This window comes from Somniosus microcephalus, chromosome 8, assembly GCF_052327205.1.
Source record: "Somniosus microcephalus isolate GS21.2 chromosome 8, FLI_Smic_1.0, whole genome shotgun sequence".
NCBI lineage: Eukaryota > Metazoa > Chordata > Chondrichthyes > Squaliformes > Somniosidae > Somniosus > Somniosus microcephalus.
This window is the reverse complement of record NC_140994.1, coordinates 1919934-1935028: the sequence shown is the minus strand read 5'-3', so window position 1 is coordinate 1935028 and position 15095 is coordinate 1919934. Positions and strand designations below refer to the sequence as shown.

Sequence of the window (15095 nt, the reverse complement as noted above, 5' to 3'; positions counted from 1 at the left end):
CTTGTTTTTTTTTTCTTTAGTCCAGAATGAGCTTGTGAGGGTGCCAGTCAGTTCTGTTGGTAACCTCTAGATGGCACCTTCACTTGCTTCTTTGTGTTAAACAAATTAACAAAATAAACTAACTAAAATCCAGTACCCCTTTAAATAAAACCTTAACCCCTCAAATTAAAATTTGATTATTTAAACTAATTATGCACTCCAGTCCCCGCGGCGCCCACCGGTCACGCAAAAGCTCGAGCGCGCCGGCGGACACCGCGTGCTCCATCTCTAGGGCCACCCGGGCGCGAACATGGCCACGGAAGAGGGGGAGGCAATCCGGTCGGACGACCCCCTCGACCGCCCGCTGCCTGGACCAATTAATGGCTTTCTTGGCCAGGCCCAGGAGCAGGCCCACGAGGAGGTCCTCCAACCTGCCCGCTCCCCTCCGCACGGGGTGACCGTAGATCAGGAGCGTGGGACTGAAGTGCAACCAAAATTTGAGGAGCAGCCCCCTCAAAAAATGGAAGAGGGGCTGCAACCTCTCACACCCCGTGTACACGTGAAAGACGGACTCCTCCAGACCGCAAAACAAACAAGCGGTCTGGGAGTCCGTAAACCTACTTAAAAATCTATTGCACGGAACTGCTCTGTGCAACACCCTCCAGGCCAAATCCCCGATAGAACAGGGGAGGACTCCCGCATAGAGAGCCCCCCATTGGGGACCTCCGCCTCCGTCCGGAGGTAAAACGGCACACCACGGCGTGTCCGGACGGCAGGCAAAGATGGCAAAGTGGAAGGTGTGCAAGAGCAGCCCATACAGGAAACCCCTCCGTGCAGAATGAAAAAGCACGGAGGGTATTTCCTCGAGACGGCTCAAGTTGTGAGGCGCCGATCCCCGAGGGGAGTCTCGGGGCAAGGCGCCGATAAGGAATTCCATCCGAACGGGAGTAAGCTCGGACGGGATCTCCCCACGTGCCCGAGCCGCCTCGACACACCTCGTGGCGCCGGGGGGCAACATCGCTTTCACCGCCCCGATGGCATTGACCGCGAGCCGGACGTTGTCCCATGACATGCGTCGCGCCAGCTCCTCTGGCGCCATCCAGCCCGCTCCTCCGCCATCGAGTAGGTCCCCGACTCTAGTCACCCTGCCAGGCACAGCCCTGCGCTCCGCCAGCCACCCGAACTCGCGGACGTGGAGGTGCGGATTCCTGAACAGCGGCTCCCGGAGGACAGCCGCCGCTCCTGACGGGGGAGAGCTCCGCCTGGAGGCGACGGAGTTCCAAACCCATAGTAGTTCCTGGTAAAAGACAGGCAGCTCCCGCAGGCTGGCACGCCTGCCGCTCACCTCCAAAAACAGGAGCTGCGTGTCGTAATTGAGGCCGTGCAGCTGGCGGAAAAAATACGTCGCCAGCGCACACCATCTTGGAGGATTCTCGACGTACAGGTATCTCTGCAGCGTCTGAAGACGGAAAGTCGCAGCCTGGGTGCGGAGGCACACCAACGCCTGACCGCCCTCCTTAAGCGGGAGACTCAGAACCGCGGCAGCGACCCAGTGTCTCCTGTTGTTCCAGAAGAAGTCGACGAGCTTCTTCTGTATCTTGGCGACAAACGCAGGGGGGGGGATCAGAGTAACCAACCGGTACCACAACATGGCGGCCACCAGTTGGTTTATGACCAACGCCCGACCCCTGTAGGACAACACTCGGAGCAATCCTGTCCAGCGTCCTAAGCGAGCGGTGACTTTGGCCTCCAGCTCGTGCCAGTTCGCCGGCCAGGCGTCCTCGGCCGGGCTGAGGTAGACTCCCAAGTAGAGGAGGTGCGTGGTACTCCAGGCGAAGGGCCCGAACTCCTCCGGCAGAGAGTCCACCTGCCACTGACCCACCAGGAGTCCAGAACATTTCCCCCAGTTGATCCTGGCGGAGGATGCGTCCGAGTAAATCTGCTGGCATTCCCGCATCCTCCGCAAGTCAACGGGATCCGTGACCACGAGGAGCACGTCATCGGCGTAAGCCGAGAGGACCACCTCCACGCCCGGCCCTCGCAGAGCCAATCCCGCCAACCTCTTCCGCAAGAGGCGCAGGAAAGGCTCCACGCAAATGGCGTATAACTGGCCGGACATGGGGCATCCCTGACGCACCCCCCTCCCGAAGCGAAGGGGCGCCGTCAAGGACCCGTTAACTTTAATCAGACACTCCGCGGCAGCGTACAGAAGTCGGATCCGGGCGACGAAATGCGTCCCGAACCCGAATGCGCGCAGAGTCCCGAAAAGATACTCGTGATCCACCCTGTCGAACGCCTTCTCCTGATCCAGGGAAAGGAAGGCGACCGACAGACCAGCCCTCTGGGAATGGTGGACCAGGTCCCGGACCAGATGGATGTTATCGTGAATGGTCCGGCCCGGGACCGTGTAGGACTGGTCGGGATGGATCATGTGGGCCAGCACGGTGCCAAGGCGAACAGACATGGCCCTGGCAAAGATTTTGTAATCCGTGCTGAGGAGGGAGACCGGGCGCCAGTTCTTGAGGAGGCGGAGATCACCCCTCTTAGGCAGCAGGACGATCACCGCCCTGCGCCACGAGAGGGGCATCTCCCCGGTCGCCAAACATTCCCCCAGGACCCGCACGTAGTCGCCCCCCAGGACGCCCCAGAACGCCCTGTGGAACTCCACGGTCAGCCCGTCCAGCCCCGGGGACTTCCCCCTAGAGAGCTGGCGGAGGGCGCCGGACAGCTCCTCCAAACTCAGAGGAGCGTCCAATTTTTCGGCGCCCTCCAGGCCGACCTTCGGCAGGTCCTCCCACAAAACTCTGCGCGCGTCCTCGCTGGACGGATCCGGAGAGAACAGAGCCCCGTAATAGGCGCGGGTCTCCGCGCGGATTCCCTCCGGATCCGAGACCGGAGATCCGTCGTCGGCCAGCAGCTCCAAAAGCTGCTTACGGACCCCCCGTCTTTTTTCCAGCGAGTAGAAGAAGGGGGAGCCGCGGTCCAGGTCCCGCAGGAACTGGATCCGCGACCTCACGTACGCGCCTCGGGACCCGACGAGCCGCAGGTCCTTCAGCGCGCCCTTCTTCTCTTCGTACGCCAGCCGCAGGGCCGGGTCCTCGGCGACTTGACCGAGACGGGACTCCAGGTCGAGCACCTCCTTCTCCAACTGCCCGACCCGGGCCTCCCGCCTCTTGGTTGACCCCTTCGCGTACTCCTGACAGAAGAGACGGATGTGAGCCTTGCCCACATCCCACCATAGCCTCAAGGAGGGGAAGCCCCCCTGCTTCCTTCTCCAGCCGGCCCAGAACCGACCGAACGAATCCCGGAACCGCGCGTCCTCCAGCAGCAGGTTGTTAAAGTGCCAGTACGCGGACCCCCCCCCGGCGCGCGGCGGCACGAGCTCCGCCCACACCAGGTGGTGGTCCGTGCACGGCACCGGCCGCACGGAAGCCGTCGGAACGCAGGAGACGTACGCTCGGGAAATGTAGAGGCGGTCGATCCTGGACGCTCCTCCCCCAGACCTCACAAAGGTGAAGGCGCTGGAGTCGGGATGGAGATTACGCCAGACGTCCACCAAGTCGAGGGACCCGACCAGGTCCCTCAACTTCCCCACCGACGCCGGGCTCGGCTGGGTACCCGTGCGGTCCCTCGCCTCGAGGGTACAATTAAAATCCCCCCCGAGGACGACGCACTCGCCCGCGTCGATGGAGCCCAAAAGAGTGGACACTTCTTCAAAGAAGCGCGCTTGCTGCGCACCGGCCCCGGGGGCGTACACGTTCACTAGATGGAACGGCACGCCCCCCAGGCGAACGGTGACCTGGAGCAAGCGGCCCGGCACGAGCTCCTTGACCCCCAAGATCTCCGGCTGAAAATGCGGGGCCAACAAGATAGCCACCCCACTGGAAACACTGGAGAGGTGACTCATGTTGACCCCTCCTTGCCACTCCAGGAGCCACGTGGCCTCGTCTCCCGGAACGGTGTGGGTTTCTTGCAGGAAGCACACCGCATACTTCCCGTCCCGAAGGACCGAAAAGTTATTAAATCTGCGGCTAGCTTCCCTGCTGCCGTTGACGTTGAGGCTGGCTATGGTTATCTTCATTTCAGAAGCACAACCAACCCCTACTTAAACCTAACGGGGGAAGGGAGGGCGGCCGCTAGTCGACCGCCACTCCCTTAGCAGCCCGGTGAGGAATGCCCGGAACCGACACAGCTCGGACGGGCTCACGCCCGCGTCCGCACCCATGGTCTTATAGGCGACGCGGGCCGACCCGATGAGCAGCGCCAGCCCCGACCATCTGTCGAGGGCCTGCTGGGTCCTGCGGCGACCCTGGCTCGTGGCCACAAATTCCCGGAGCTCCCTGATGGGAATAAGAACGAGGGGGGGCCCGGCGAGGGGCACGAGGTCATCTATCGCCTCGTCGGCGATGGATTCTAAATCTTCCTCCGCCCCCACCACCGAGTCCCCGTCCTCCTCCGGGGGGTCGCCACTGGCGGCCGAACCGTCCGCCACGCAGTGCGCATCGGGCGGCCCGGCCGCGACAGCCGGCCCCGCCTCCGCCCCGATCCCACCCCCAGGATCGGCAGCGGAGGATTCCCCCCCGGGCTCCTTTAGGGGGGCCGGGCCAGAAGGCGGCGGCGGGCCGGAGACCCCCTCCGCCCCAGGCGCCGGAACGACCGGAGAGACCGGAGAGACGGGAGAACACGTGTACCCGATCATCTCCAAGTCGCCCGGCACCGGAGACACAGACGGAGGGTCCCCCTCCGCCACGCCACCGGCCTCCGACCCAGCAGATGGGGTAATTTTCCCGCAAACCTCGACGAAGTCGAGCAGCACCTGGGAAAGGTCCGGGCCGCTCTGGGCGAGCTCATCATCAGAGGACTCGCCCGGCCCGGTCCCCTGGCCGCCCGACCCGTCGAGGGGCAAAGCCACCAGCAGTGGATCCATTCCCGCCGCGGCTCGTTCCGCGACCCCCCCCACGGGCAGGGTCTCGTCCCCATCCCCGGGAGGCACGAGCTGGGCAGACGCTTCTGCCTCAGCCTCCTCAGGGACAGGCGACCCCTGCCGTTCGCCCGTAATGGTGTCAGCGGTGGGGTGGGGCGCAGCGCCCGCGGCGGGCGACGACTCCCCCTGACCGGAGGGACCTTCCTCCTCCCGGTCCTCCTCCTCATCCAGGGGGTCGCGCCTTCTTTTGAGCGCGGAGGGGTAAAGGGAGGCCTCCATTTCTTCAGGGGCCTCCCCTGCTCCTTCTGGAGGAGCGAGTTCTTTGGGACCCCCGGGCCCGAGCCCGGCCGCAGGTTCTGGCATTACCGCCTCGGCGGTCGCGGCCACAGGCTCGGCCACGAGGGCCCCCCCCCCCTCCGCACTCCGCGATTATCGCGGCGACGCTCTCCGGCGTCAGGGGCTCCATATTGTGGGGGACGCCCTCCGCGGGGGGACCCACCCTACGGTGTTTACTTTTCCCCAGCGCCTTCTTCGCGACTGGACCTCCCTCCTCCCCCCCGCCGGAGGCCCGGATGACGATGGCCTCCGACGACGACCGCGCCCCGTTAGCTTTTGTTCGGGAGGGGGCGCGGCTAGACCCGGAGGGAGGAGCGGCGGCGGCGCCAGCCTTGGTCGCGCCGGATGACTTGGCGGCCTTGGAGGCGGGGCAGTTTTTCCGCACGTGCCCCACCTCCCTACAGGCGTGGCACCGCACGCCGTCCGTGGTCCAAAAGACGCGGTACGGGGTCCCCCCGTGGAGGACCGTGAAAGCCCCGTCCGTCTCCCCCTCCCGCGCCAGCTGCACGAAAGCTTGGCGCCGGAAGGAGAAGACATGGCGAAGGCTGCCTTCCCGGAGCCCGAGCGGGATCGGGGAAATCCCCGACCTCACCTCCCCGAGTTGACGTAGGTGGGGGAGGAGGAGCTCACCGGTGATATAGGGCGGGACGTTCGACAGCACGACCCTCTGCGCGGTGGCCTCCAGCGGGTCCACCGGCAGGAAAGTCCTGCCCACGGTGAGCCCCTGGGCGATGGCCAGGGCCACCGCCCGCTCGGACTCCAGGAAAAAGACAGCCTTCCCATACATTTTTGAGGCGGCGACTATGGCCGGAGGGCCGACAACCCCGGCCATAGCCTTTACGCACGCCTCAATAGTCATGTCGGGGTGGGTGTAGCTCTTCACCCCGAGCTTGATGGTCATTAACCGGAACGGCGACGGGGCAGCAGCAGCAGCGGGAGCGGCCGAGGCTTTGGCCGCCGCCGCCGCATATGTCATCGCCGGCCCCGTCGCCGCCGAAGAAGTGCTCGCCATCGTGGGGCGGTTTTAAAGAAGAGCCACACAAACCCCAAAAAGTCACAGGCCCCAAGATGTTAATGGCCTTGGTAATTAAATGTTTCCCAGAGCAGAGGGAGTGTAAATTAACTGGCCCGCCTCTCCCCTTGATGGTATTAATTGGGAGGGGGGCCCTTCCTTCCCTCTGCTCAATGGGTAAATAGAAAAATAATAAAGGAGGTGCCTTTTAGAGAGGCAGAGAGAGGACAAGGAGAGAGAAAGAGGGGGATGGGAAGGAGGAGGGGGGCCGCACAGGCAGGGTCCCCACTTAAGGTGTTGGTCGGTGGGTGGGCGTCGGCTGGGTGCACTCCCCCGATGGAATAACAAAGTCTTTCCTGATGGTCTTCGGGCAGGGGGAGAAGACGTCTTCACCTGGGTAGGCTGGAAAAAAAGCCCAGGCTCAGCCCACACCAGGTCTTCTTGATGCGATCAAACAAACAAGCTTCACCTGGGCAGGCTCCAGCCAACCCAGGCCAGGCTTCCGGCCTGTCTTCTTTTCTCCCCCCACCTGGAATGCAAAGTCTTTGGGGGAATGCACAAGGACACCCACCTGCAGATGTCTGGAATCGCAGCTCCACCCCTCCTTCCACGTGGAGCTGTTCGTGTCCTCTCTCCCTCTCTCCCTCTCCTGGGCTGGAGGCCGAATTGGGAGGCAGTGATGACAAAGAGGCCTCTCCAGGTGTAATGCTGGCCTCCTCCTCTGTCCTCTCCTCCGTCCTCTCCAGGCACCTCTGTAAATGATGTTGGGTGCTCTCCACAGCAGCAGCAGCAGCAGCAGGAACAGCACAACCTGCTCCTCTGAAAGCAAAGTCCAGAATGAGCTTGTGAGGGTGCCAGTCAGTTCTGTTGGTAACCTCTAGATGGCACCTTCACTTGTTTGTTTCCTTTTGCTAAATTGTTACTAGTTTACTTAACTGCCTTTTATCAGGTTTATTGGTTTCACCTGTTTTTGCTTGTATTTAAGTTCTGTGGTTTCTTCCCTCTGTGCTCAGTCTTGACAAGCCGTTTGCCTAGTAGTAGCTTGTCTTGAGCTCCTATGTTTGTAACTGTTTACCTGTGTTATTCTAGTAAAGTACTTTTATTTAAGACTGCATACCTGCTTCTCGCCTCGTCTGTCTGCACTTGCGTCCAGAACCAGCCTTGCCCTGACACTTGGTCCGTAGCCTTGTATGCTATGGCGTTTCAAGTGCTCATCTAAATGCTTCTTGAATGTTGTGAGGGTTCCTGCCTCTACCACCCTTTCAGGCAGTGAGTTCCAGATTCCAACCACCCTCTGGGTGAAAAAGTTTTTCCGCAAATCCCCTCTAAACCTCCTGCCCCTTACCTTGAAACTGTGCCCCCTGGGTATTGACTCCTCTACTAAAGGGAAAAGTTCCTTTCTACCTACCCTATCAATGCTCCTCATAATTTTGTACACCTCAATCAGGTCCCCCCTCAGCCTTCTCTGCTCTAAGGAAAACAACCACAGCCTGTCCAGTCTCTCTTCATAGCTGAAATGCTCCAGCCCAGGTAACATCCTGGTGAATCTCCTCTGCACCCTCTCCAATGCAATCACATCCCTCCTATAGTGTGGCGACCAGAACTGCACACAGTATTCCAGCTGTGGCCTAACTAACGTTTTGTACAGCTCCATCATAACCTCCCTGCTCTTATATTCTATGCCTCGGCTAATGAAGGCAAGTATCCCATATGCCTTTTTAACCACCTTATCTACCTGTCCTGCTGCCTTCAGGGATCTATGTACATGCACACCAAGGTCCCTCTGGTCCTCTGTCCTTCCTAGGGTCCTACCATTCATTGTGTATTCCCTTGCCTTGTTAGTCCTCCCAAAATGCATCACCTCACACTTTTCAGGGTTAAATTCCATTTGCCACTGTTCTGCCTATCTAACCATCCCGTCTATATCATCCTGTAGCCTGAGGCTTCCCTCCTTGCTATTTACCACTCCTCCAATTTTCGTGTCATCTGTGAACTTACTGATCATACCTCCTACATTCATATCTAAATCATTAATGTACACTACAAACAGCAAAGGACCCAGCACTGATCCCTGCGGTACACTACTGGACACAGGCTTCCAGTGACAAAAACAACCTTCGACCATCACCCTCTGCCTCCTGCCACTAAGCCAATTTTGGATCCAATGTGCCAAATTGCCCTGGATCCCATGAGCTCTTACCTTCTTGACCAGTCTCCCATGTGGGACTTTGTCAAAAGCCTTACTGAAGTCCATGTAGACTACATTAACTGCTCTATCCTCATCCACACACCTAGTCACCCCCTCAAAAAATTCTATCAAATTGGCCAGACATGATCTCCCCCTGACAAAGCCATGCTGACTATCCCTGATTAATCCCTGCCTCTCCAAGTGGAGACTAATTCTGTCCCTCAGAATTTTTTCCAATAATTTCCCTACCACTGATGTTAGGCTCACTGGCCTGTAATTTCCTGGTTTATCCCTACTACCCTTCTTGACCAAAGGTACTACGTTAGCTGTCCTCCAGTCCTCTGGCACATCCCCTGTGGCCAGAGAGGTTCTGAAAATTTGTGTCAGAGCCCCTGCAATCTCCTCCCTTGCCTCACACAGCAGCCTGGGATACATCCCGTCAGGGCCTGGGGATTTATCCACTTTTAAGCCTGCTAAAACCGCTAGTACCTCCTCCCTCTCAATACTAATTTGTTGAAGTATATCACAATCCCCCTGCCTGATTTCTATGCCTACATCGTCCTTCTCCACAGTGAATACAGATGCAAAATATTCATTTGAAAGCTCACCTACATCTTCCGGCTCTACACACAGATTGCCACTTTGGTCCCTAATGGGCCCTACTCTTTCCCTGGTTATCCTCTTGCCCTTAATATACTTATAAAACACCTTGGGATTTTCCTTTATTTTGCCCGTCAGTGTTTTTTCATGCCCCCTATTCACTCTCCTAATTTCTTTTTTAAGTACCCCCCTGCACTTTCTATACTCCTCTAGGGCTTCCACTGTTTTTAGTCCTTTGTACCTGCCAAAAGCCTCCCTTTTTTCCCTAATCCATTCTTGTATATCTCTTGACATCCAGTGTTCCCTGGGCTTGTTGGTCCCACCCTTGACCTTTACGGGAACATGTTGGTGTTGTACTCTCTCTATTTCCTTTCTGAAAGACTCCCACTGCTCTGACGTAGATTTTCCTACAAGTAGCTGATCCCAGTCCACTTTGGCCAGATCCTGCCTTATCATATTAAAATCGGCCTTCCCCCAATTTTGAACCTTTATTTTCAGTCCATCTTTGTCCTTTTCCATGACTACCTTAAATCTCTCCAAATTATGGTCACTGTCACCAAAATGCTCTCCTACTGACACTTCTACCACTTGCCCAGCTACATTCCCTAGTATTAGGTCCAGTACCGCCCCCTCTCTTGTAGGACTTTCTACATGCTGGCTCTAAAAGCTGTCTTGGATGCACTTTCAGAATTCCGCACCCTCTAAGCCATTCACACTCTGACTATCCCAGTTAATATTGGCGAAGTTGAAATCCCCTATTATTACCCTATTATTTCTATACTTCTTGAGATTTGCCTACATATCTGTTCCTCTATCTCCCCCTGACTGTTTGGGGCCTATAGTACACTCCCAGCAAAGTGCTTGCCCCTTTTTGTTTTTAAGTTCTACCCATATGGCCTCATTAGAGGAACCTGCTAAGATATCATCTCTCCTTACAGCAGTAATTGACTCCTTGATTAATATTGCGACACCCCCTCCTCTTTTACACCCCCCTCTGTCTCGCCTGAAGATTCTATACCCCGGAATATTGAGCTGCCAGTCCTGCCCCTCCCTCAACCATGTCTCTGTGATAGCAACAATATCATACTCCCATGTGTTCATCAACACCTTCAATTCATCTGCCTTACTCGCAAGACTCCTTGCATTAAAATAAATGCCATCCAGCCTTGCCATACTCCCTTGTGCCGTTACATATTTGCTCTGCCTTCCAGGCTGACTTGTTTTTTCCTCTATATTTGGTTGTGCATCACCCTCTACTATAGCTCCACTCCGTATCCCATCCCCCTGCCAAGTTAGTTTACACCCCCCCAACAGTACTAGCAAACCTCCCTGCAAGGAAGTTGGTCCCGTTCCGGTTCAGGTGCAACCCGTCTGACTTGTACAGGTCCCACCTTCCCCAGAAGCAGACCCCAATGATCCAGGAAACTAAAGCCTTCCCTCCTGCACCAACTCTTTAGCCATGCATTCATCTGCTCAATCCTCCTATTCCTATACTCACTAGCACATGGCACCGAAAGTAATCCAGAGATTACAACCTTTGAGGTCCTGCTTTTTAATCTGCTACCTAGCTCCCTAAATTCTTGTTGCAGGACCTCATCCCTCTTTCTACCCATGTCGTTGGGACCAATGTGAACCACGACCTCTGACTGTTCACCCTCCCCCTTCAGAATGCCCTGCAGCCATTCAGTGACATCGTTGACCCTGGCACCAGAGAGGCAACATACCATCCTTGAGTCACGTCTGCGGCCACAGAAACGTCTATTTATTCTCCTTACGATAGAATCCCCTATCACTATTGCTCTCCCACTCTTTTTCCTCCACTCCAGTACAGCTGAGCCACTCGTAGTGCCACGGACTTGGCTCTTGCTGCATTCCCCTGAGAAACCATCTCCTCCATCAGTATCCAAAACGGAAAATCTGTTGGAGAGGGAGATGGACCCAGGGGACTCCTGCACTACCTTCCTAGTTCTTTTACTCTGTCTGGCAGTCATCCATTTCCTGTCTGCCTGTGCACTCTTTACCTGCAGTGTGGCCAGCTCATTAAACGTGCTATCCACGAAGATCTCAGCTTCGCGGATGCTCTACAGTGACTCCAGCCGCAGCTCCAGCCCCAAAACGTGGATTTCAAGTGGCTGCAGTTGGAGACACTTCCTGCACACGTGTTCGCCCTGGACACCAAAAGTTTCTGTAGAAATACTCACCAGGTCCTACTTACCAATCAGCTCCTTCCCTGGTTGTGATGTCACTTTAGAGGTTTCGCCATTGTTGTTGTTTGACTGCTCCCACTCTCGGACTCTTTCCTTGGTGTAAAGTAAGAACCAATTTCTACAGGGTGAAAAGATAGGAAAAACAAAGGTGAAGCAAGGGATCTCCTCCTTCCCCTTCTCACCAGACTCCCTGACTCACCCAACTCACAGCACTCTGTTTAAACTGCACTCAGTGCAAAATCGCACTGCAAAGCCTGTTTTTATTGGCCCTGAAACAAAGGAGCTTGCTGTGTTCTGCTACAGGAGAACCAGTTTAATCTAGTTTTCCTAATTAATTGCCTTCAGCTTCTCTGAATTGTAGGCCTTGTATATCCCTTTTATAACCCTGCTTAAAGTTGGGAAATTTAGATTTTAAACAGTAAACAGTAACAGTAAATGTGAAACAAACAAAAGTTTGATTTCAGCAAACAGTTCAGACTCCCTGACTCACCCAACTCGCAGCACTCTGTTTAGACCGCACTCAGAACTGCTTCCACTCACCTCACTCATCACACTTGGTCTCCAAACTAACGCCGGGTTCCATTGAAGCTAAGGTGGCCGGAACCCCGAGTGTAGAGAGTCCCTGCCCTGGGGACCGGTGCAAGGTAGAGGGAAATCACCAACCTTTCTTGCAAAGTTAACAGCAGTTGTATATATCATAGTAAATGTGATATAATTGTAAATAAACAGGTAGTGGGCAGGTTACCTGCAGCCTATCTGTACCCTTAGGTAGTGGGTAGGTTACCTGCAGCCTATCTGTACCCTCAGGTAGTGGGTAGGTTACCTGCAGCCTATCTGTACCCTCAGGTAGTGGTAGGTTACCTGCAGCCTATCTGTACCCTCAGGTAGTGGTAGGTTACCTGCAGCCTATCTGTACCCTTAGGTAGTGGTAGGTTACCTGCAGCCTATCTGTACCCTCAGTTAGTGGGCAGGTTACCTGCAGCCTATCTGTACCCTCAGGTAGTGGTAGGTTACCTGCAGCCTATCTGTACCCTCAGGTAGTGGGTAGGTTACCTGCAGCCTATCTGTACCCTCAGGTAGTGGCAGGTTACCTGCAGCCTATCTGTACCCTCAGGTAGTGGGTAGGTTACCTGCAGCCTATCTGTACCCTCAGGTAGTGGGTAGGTTACCTGCAGCCTATCTGCACCCTCAGGTAGTGGGCAGGTTACCTGCAGCCTATCTGTACCCTCAGGTAGTGGGCAGGTTACCTGCAGCCTATCTGTACCCTCAGGTAGTGGCAGGTTACCTATCTCTGGATGGCTGCTTTCAAGCTCTGTCACAATGACCTAGGTACAACTGTACCGCAGCCAACCCCCCACTTCCCCCCCCAACCCCCCATTTCTCCAAAGTGAAAGACATCCTGCCCTTGAACTCACAGCAGTGGAACCGAGATCAGAATCTCAGCGGCTGTGGCTGTGGTTGGGTCTCTGATTGAGGCAGCCATTTCTCAGGCTGCCATAATGTTTCTTCACAGCCTCCAATCACTGAAATCCATTGCTGCGCTCAAAGGAACACCAGCGGAGGGAACTGGGAATGCAGCTAAAGTAAGTGATGTCCTGTTTCAGAACTAAGGAAAGGCCCAACAATACAGGGTGTGTTCCGATGAGCACCTGATGATGAGGTTTCTCCTAGGTTTCACTATAATATCCCTTAACTAACCCTGATTATGGAGGTGCTGAGATCCATATTTCATAAAATACTGACACTGCGGCCCGGAGGTTTACAATTGACACTTTGGGATGTTTCTGAGAGCTGTCATAAGGCACTATATAAATGCAAGACTTTCTTTCAAGAACACAAAGTAACTCAGTTGAACCCAGATCTCAGGAATATGATCTCATCTTTTTCCTGAGTCATGAACAAAACCTCACGCCTTAACTCCTCCTGATTGTCCATTCCCACTAGATGGAGTTCTCATCCCTTTTGGAGTTGTGTTCTACTCACCTTTTGCCTTTCCAATGCCTTTGCATAATCCAACTCAGATGACCTCTGTACACGGTGAAGCCTTTTCCACCTCTTTCTGGGATTTAAAATTATGTTTCCAAGTGATTAAAGGCTTTGGCTGATTCCTTGTAAAACTAGTTGGTGTGTCTGAATATTCTTTGACTGGTCAGACTCCAGCTTCATGGTGTCTACCTGACAAACAGTCTCAGGTGTTGCACAAGTCTGTTGGTTGTTCACAGGCTGATCAACTCACACTGTAATTTCCTGTAATTTCTGTTTTGAGACAAAAGAAAACCAGATTAATCATCAGGAGACAACAGGTGTTAAGATCAGAAGAGTCTGGGTCCCTGGGATACGAGGCATCAGGTGTTGGAAAGATTGGGAATGAAGTTATATAATTAGTCACTAGAGTGACAGTGCAAGTAAACACACAGCCAGTAAACACACTGTCTGAGAAGAATTTAAACCTATTTTACCACAGCAACCTGCATTTATATAGTATCTTTAATGTAATAAAATATCTCAAGGCTTTCACAGGAACGCAATCAGACAAAAATTGATACCGAACCAAAGAATGAGATATTATGATAGGTGAGGTCAAAGAGGTAGGTTTTAAGGAGCATCTTAAAGGAGGAGAGAGAGGCGGAGAGGTTTAGGGAGGGAATTCTAGAGCTTAGGGTCTTGATGGCTGAAGGCACGGCCGCCAATGGTCGGGCGAAGGGAGTGAGGGATGGCCAGACTTGGAAGAACACAGAGAACTCAGAAGGTTGTAGGGCTGGAGATAAGGTTTCATGCAAATTGATATGATATCAACCTACTAATTTTTATTACTGCACACTGCTGCTCAGACCAGTACACAACCTCTAATACAAAATACAATATAATCCCCAATGCAATACTCTAATACAATATGATCATTTCCCAATCCTGTATATAATCCCCAGTGTAACAGATGTTGTCCAGTGCTGAAAAACCTTTAAAGCAATGCATGGTGCTCCCAGTCCTTATATAATCGGATGTAACATAGAATATCCCAGTCCTGTCTACAATCTCCAACTTAACACAGCAGCGCCTCGGTCCTGTGCACAATCGGATGTCGCGCTGCCGCTGTCCAGTGCTGAAACAATGAAGTACCACAACACTGCCAGAGTCCTGTATATAATCTGCTGTAACTCACACTGTTTCAATCCAGTCTGTAATCTCTACTGTAAAACTGCACTGTCCTGGGCCTGTTTATCAACTGGTTTATTATTATTATTATTATTCACAGTCGCTGTCCAGTGCTGAAACAAATCTTTCCGCAGCAGCCTCCCAGTCCTCATATAACCTGCTGCAAATCACACTGTCCCGGTGGCGATGGTAATTCCTGATGTAACACGGCTTCTACCAACGACTGATTTTTCTCACAAAGTATCGCTAGCCTCGCCCTGTACAGACTCCCTAATGTGAGCCGTTCAGTCTCAGCCCTGCCGGGCGCTGTCCGGTGCTGAAATGGCCACTCAGTGACCCAGTGACAGGGGGCGCGGCCCCTTTAAATCCCGGAGCCGCGGCAGGGGGCGGGGCGTCGCCCTGTCCGGTTAATTTATTCTATTTAAATTAAGTTGATTAATATTCATATGAAGCGTCAGAGGCGGCCGGGTCCATGTGTCCGGGGTTGGGAGGGGGGGGGTACAGGGACCCCCGGAACCGCGACCCCCAGCTCGCCGGCTCCGGGCTCGGTGAGAAGCGGCTGCGAGTGGCGCAGAGTCCGTGGCTGGGCTGGGGGAGCGGGGCCCGGAGAGCCGGAGCCGGGGGCCCGGAGAGCCGGGGGCAGGAGCCGCCTTCTCCCCCCTGCCGGGCGGGCGGGGTGGGCTCTGCGGCCGGGTA

General features: G+C 54.9%; 1 protein-coding gene across 1 annotated transcript in view; it reads right to left on the bottom strand.

The window, feature by feature from the left end:
• Positions 1–13518, bottom strand: part of LOC147113239 (cytosolic purine 5'-nucleotidase) — a 197088-nt gene extending 183570 nt beyond the window's left edge. The window contains exons 1-2 of the mRNA XM_085994112.1: positions 13230–13518; positions 11255–11364 (exon numbers count right to left, since the gene is read on the bottom strand). The gene's annotated coding sequence lies outside the window, so the exon portion shown is untranslated. The remainder of the gene's footprint in view (positions 1–11254; positions 11365–13229) is intronic.
• Between the last annotated feature and the right edge of the window lie 1577 nt (positions 13519–15095).